General features: G+C 41.3%; 1 non-coding gene across 1 annotated transcript; it reads right to left on the bottom strand.

The window, feature by feature from the left end:
• Positions 1 to 4673: 4673 nt before the first annotated feature.
• Positions 4674 to 4781, bottom strand: LOC117802488. The gene has a single exon (XR_004625870.1). It is a non-coding gene; the product is annotated as a U6 spliceosomal RNA (small nuclear RNA).
• Positions 4782 to 5818: the final 1037 nt, after the last annotated feature.

Genomic DNA, 5818 nt, shown 5'->3' with positions numbered 1-5818 from the left:
ACCCTTTGTATGGGCTGGAAGGCTGGGTTTGGGTCATGGTTGGTCTTTGAATCTCTGCTCACCGAGGAGAATGTTCTCCATAGACATGGCTCACTCATGGCAGTTGCAAATGCCCTGGGGAGGACCAAGAATTCTACTTATATTTGGAATCTGAAGAAGAAGAAAAATACACAAATTGGCCCTGGGCACCCAGCTACCTGCAGCTAAAAAGTCCTGTGTCCTCTTCAAGCTTTAGTGAGGGCTGCTTTATTGGCTCGGGGCTGACTTACTTTCTCCCACTGACCACTTCCCACCTCTTCTCCTGCCTTGGCCCCCCTGGCAAGCTCCAAGGACCTCTGGTTCTCTATGTCTGTCTTCTGAGTTGGAGCTCAGGCTTGGAACATTATGGTTTTGTTCATTGGTTTTTGTTTTTGTTTTCCAGAGAGGATAGTTTGGTGAACCCAGTGCTTAGATTACTGTAATTCTATCTGATCTGCTCTCTCATGGTATTGTGTCACCGACTTCCAGCCCCAAGTTATCTAAATCTAAATTCAAGATATAAATCACCTGCTTCCACCAGGCTGCTTCCCTAGACAAGAACCCACGATGGATCTCTATTGCTTTTTGAATTCAAACTACTGCCTGGTTTTCAAGAGGCTTCATATTCTTCTCCTGTTTTCATATCCAACCAACTGTATCTCTATCCTCTGCTTTGCCAACACAGTTTTCTTTATACTTTCCTGAACCTCCCACCCCTTAAGAAATTTCAGCACTAAAAATAAGAAACACCCCTTCCCTCCCCCCCCCAAAAGAAACACATCAGGTTTATTTTTAACTTCTGGTCTAGAATTTCCTCCAGTGTTTGCTTCTCTATCCCAATGCTACTCATTTTTGAGTCGCATTTCAAAATCCCACTTCCTAGACAATCTGAATCCACATTGACATCTTTTTTGATGGCCCAGAGTACTTTGCCTGCACTTTGAGATGCTTTTGAGTTGTTTTATACTCATTTATCCAACTGTTCGGTAATCATTCATTGAATGCTTATTATTATGTTCCAGACATTGGGCTTATTCATTAATCTAGGAGTCATTCCTGTTTCCTTTCTCTTCACTCCAGAGTGTGTGCTCGCACCTGCACTCCTTCTGCCTTTCCCACTGAGACAGTGGGAGTCTCCTGGATTTTTCTGAAACTGGTTTCCCACTTCCATTCCTGCTCCCATTCAATCCATTTTCCACAAAACGGAGTGAATTTTAAAGGAGGAAATCAGGTCATATTGTTTAATTACCTTGGTTAAAACCATCCAGTGGTGTTCTATTGCACTTAGAATCGCATGGAAATAGAAAACAAAATAGAACCCCTTACCCCCCATGGCTTGTAAGGCTTCCTGTTGTTTGTCCTCTGCTCACTCATCTAGCCACATCCTGCTTCTCTCCTGCCAGCCACTGGGATCAGCCTCCCACCCCGCTCCCCGGCTTTCCATTTCTGCAGCAACCCAGTTCATTCCAGCTGCTGAGGTTTTGCACTTTCTGTTTCTGCCTTGGGTGCTCTTTCCAGATGTTCATGCCACTAATTCTGTGTCATCATCATTTGGGGTTTAGCTTGAGAAGCCTCCCATGACTATATTATTAAATGTTGCCTTCTGGCCTCCTGATTCATCTCTTTCCCATGGCTTTGTTTTATCTTCTTTGTAGCACTCATTTCATTTATTGGTTTATTTTATTGCTCCCCACCCTCACCCCCTCCAGAATATAAGTTCCTGGAAGTTAGTGACTTGTCAGTCTGCTGTGTTGCCAGCACCTAGAACTGCACCTGGCACCCTGGAAACTGAGTATTTGTTGAAGTAATGGGCTGAATGAGTGGAGAGATGATTGTGTGAATAAATGTATCCACAGTGAATAAACACAACTTTGCCTTCAAATAGTTCACAGAGAGGCTAACAAACATTTCCAATCTAAGCAAACACAAGCCTATAGAGATATGTATAAAAGCACTATTTGAACATTGATGAGGGAATAATTAAATCTCTTTCTTTTGAATGAGTCTTACCTCTTTGCTTATATGGTAAGTTCCATAAGGACAGACTGTATCTTATATATATCCCCCACTGCAGTGGTTTCTAAATGCCAGTCCCTGGACAAATTGCAACAGGATCACCTGGGGACCTTAAAACACATCACAGACATCTGATTCTGATTCTGCAAGTATCACTAGAGCCCTAGGATGTGTCTTCGTATGAAAGTCCCCTGGGTAGATCTGACGCACACCAGCTTGGGAACCACTGTGCCACACTGCCTAACACTGACCTGATGCCTGCCTGAACTGAAATAAACCCATCTCTGCCTGGCTTCATTCTTTTTCTCACTTGCCCCAGTGGATCACCAAACATATCTAAGATTCCTGTGGCCAGTGGGAACAGTAAATATAAGAAGATAGGAGCAATCATTTTTTTTTCTTAGCATGATGGTTTCGGTGTTGCTCGTTTCTCTTCACAGGGATGGTTATTACCAGCCTTACAGGCCATTTTATCTTTTTAACTGCACAGCACACAGCATCTCCCATCAGTCCCACCCCTTGTGAATATTACTGCAGCCTGGAGAAATTGGCTCCCTGGGCTCCATAGATGCCTTTCTTTCCCATGGACCTTGGGATGAAGAGCATGTGGAAGTTTGTGTGTGTGTGTGTGTGCACACGCTGATGTCAGATACATGTCTGTGACTCAGACCACAAAGGAAGATTGATTGACTTCCATAGGTTCTGGTGTTTATTTGCTGGGGGTTCAGGTTCAGCAAGGTGGTGCTCTGGGGGGCAAGGTAAGAAGGGAGGTCCCTCCAGCATTGGGAAACCCCTGAGCAGCCTTCACTCATCATGATGTCTTGACTTATCCTTGGGGAAGACCCTATCAAAGAGTTGCTGGGAAGTCAGGACTGACCAGCAGATTTCCTGAATGCTGGGGATCCCAGAATTTTTATGCAGAAGGGACTTAGAGGCGACAATATTTTGAAGAGAGAGCTAGAGGCCTTCCATAGAAATAATGTTTTATAGCAGCTCGTTATTTGTACTTGAATTGTATGCTGGTTAGGGGTAGCATGGGGGTCTGATAAAGATTACAGAGAGCAAACACTGGAGTTTCCTCTACCACCCCATGCCATCTGCCCATGCCACCTGTCTAGGTCTCTCACTAATATCACCTCTGCTCTTATGGCTTAATCTTGGAAACAAAATTTCTCCAAATCTCATCTCCTCACTTCCTTTCTTCCTTTCGCCTTTTCTTTACTCTCTCTTATACTGGCTGAGATCATCACAAAAGCAATATATTCTCATCTAGGTTTGTTTTGGAGTACCCTGTCTACAGATTGACAGACTCAATGTGTACCATAGGGTTTATATCAACTATCTGGGACATGGGTAGGAATGAGGAAGAAAGGGAAGGGGCTTATGAGCAGGCAGTGTCACCCCAGGGACCATGGACTTTGCCCAAGTCTCTATCAATCCTGCATACAAAAGGATACTTATTTCCTCTTCTGCTACAGCATGCTTCATATAGAGTTGATGTTTGACTTTCCAGCCCATGATACAGTAAAAACAGCAAATTAGAAGGGAGTGGAGTTTGCTAGGACCAGGTTTAATGACAGTGGGGGAGAAAGATAGACAGATGGATTGACCGACTCTCAGTGAAGGACACACTGAGGTTGGTATTCAGGGTAGGCTGTATTTGCCAGGGGCTTATATTGCCAAGTGGAGGGTGTGAGGGCCTAGGAACCAAAACATCCAGATTCACACTTGGGTTCTACCACCAACTCACTGTGCAGCCTTGGACAAGTCTATTAAACTTCTCTGGGACCTTAGTTTTCTCACCTGTAAAATGTCAATAATAACGACCCCAAATATCCCTGGACTCCTATCAAATGAGGGAACAGGGATCGGTGTGCTATTTTCTCAAATTTACTTGTTCTATTACTTGTTTGCTTGATACAAAAATAACAAACTTGTTTATTGTGACAAAAACTTGCCTGTTGTAAAGGGGAAAAAGAAAAGGAATGATTCAGAATTACATAAAGTCAAAAGAGACACTACTCTACTTCCTCATAAATCCCCTGTCTTTGGGCCATCCTCATCTTATTCCTCACTGTTACCAGAATGGAATGTATCCCTTCAGATCTTCCAGTGCTTTGTAAAACCTACACAGAATACAAAGTAAGGAACAGAAAACATCAGGCAGAACCATTATACCTCAAATGTTCGAAGGGCCTCTTTGTACAAAAACTCGGAAAAGGGATTTTTCAAATGTAAAAAATAAATAAATAAATAAATAATTGAGGAAAAGGTTAAATGGTATGCAGCATATTCTGTTTAACAATGCTGGGAAACTTATAGTGCTTTTTATGAAGATTTCCATAAACATTGTAAAAATAGATAGAAGTTCTAGCATTGATAAAGACCTTCCATCCTTCGGACAATTCACTTAGATAGAAAAGTTCATTCTCCACCTACGCTATCCTTCTTCTTCATAGTTACCACTAAGTTTACAACATATATAACTAGTTGAGAAGTTAATTTCTCCCAGGTATGTAGAGTAGATGCCAAAGGCTACTGTGAATTTTATCTCACCAGTTTTCTTCATCAGCACAAATTTGTCTTGAATTTTTTATTTCAGTCTGTTTCTTCTCCTCTTCTCTTTTCTTTTCTTTCTTTTAAATATGGAATGTTTCACAAATTTGTGTGTAATCCGTGCACAGGGGTCATGCTAATCTCTGTATCATTCTAATTTTAGTTTAACACTCTATTTCTTTACCTTGGTGCTTCTCCCCCAAATTTTCATCAACTTGAGAATTAGCTAAATTAGCTCAACAAATTTTCCTTCTCCACATTTTGGTTCTGCCTTTTCTGGCTGGACTTTGTTTCTTCAGCCTGCTGTGTCTAGCTTTAGTCAGGGTTTTTTTGGTTTGGTTTGGTTTTGGTTTTTTCCCCCCTTTGGCCAACATTTCCTTGGCGACTCGGGGTCTTTTCTGGTTCCACACAGATTTTAGGATTGTTCGTTCCAGCACTTTGAAAAATGGCATTGGTATTTTGATTGGGATGGTGTTGAAAGTATATAGATTGCTCTGGGTAGCATAGACATTTTAACAATGTTCATTCTTCCGATCCATGAGCATGGAGTGTTTTTCCATCTTTTTGAGTCTTCTTCAATGTCTTTCACCAGTGTTCTGTAGTTTCTAGAGTATAGATCTTTTACGTCTTTGGTTAGCTTTATTCCAAGATATCTTATATTCTGCTGCTTTAGGATGAAATGTTCTGAATATATCCATTAAGTCTATATGGTCCAGTGTGTCATTCAAAGTCTCGTTTCCTTGTTGATTTTCTGCTTAGATGATCTGTCCATTGTTGTAAGTGGACTTTAACAACTTAAAGTCCCCTATTATTATTGTATTATTATCAATTAGTTTATGTTTATTATTGATTGATTTATATATTTGGGTGCTTCCAAGTTGTGGGCATAAAAATTTACTATTGTTAGATCTTCTTGATGGATAGACCTCTTAATTATGTATAATGCCCTACTTTATCTCTTGTTACAGTCTTTTTTAAAAATAATTTTGTATTATGTTATGTTAGTCACCATACAGCACATCCCTAGTTTTTGATGTAAAGTTCCATGATTCATTATTTGCGTATAGCACCCAGTGCTCCATGCAATATGTGCCCTCCTTAATAACCAACACTGGCCTATCCCAATCCCCCACCTCTCTCCCCTCTGAAGCCCTCAGTTTGTTTCCCAGAGTCCATAGTCTTTCGTGGTTCATTCCCCCTTCTGCTTACCCCCCTTCATTCTTCCCTT

This window comes from Ailuropoda melanoleuca, chromosome 5 (assembly GCF_002007445.2).
Source record: "Ailuropoda melanoleuca isolate Jingjing chromosome 5, ASM200744v2, whole genome shotgun sequence".
NCBI lineage: Eukaryota > Metazoa > Chordata > Mammalia > Carnivora > Ursidae > Ailuropoda > Ailuropoda melanoleuca.
Note: the sequence above shows the minus strand (reverse complement) of the source record. Positions and strands in the feature narration are given on the sequence as shown.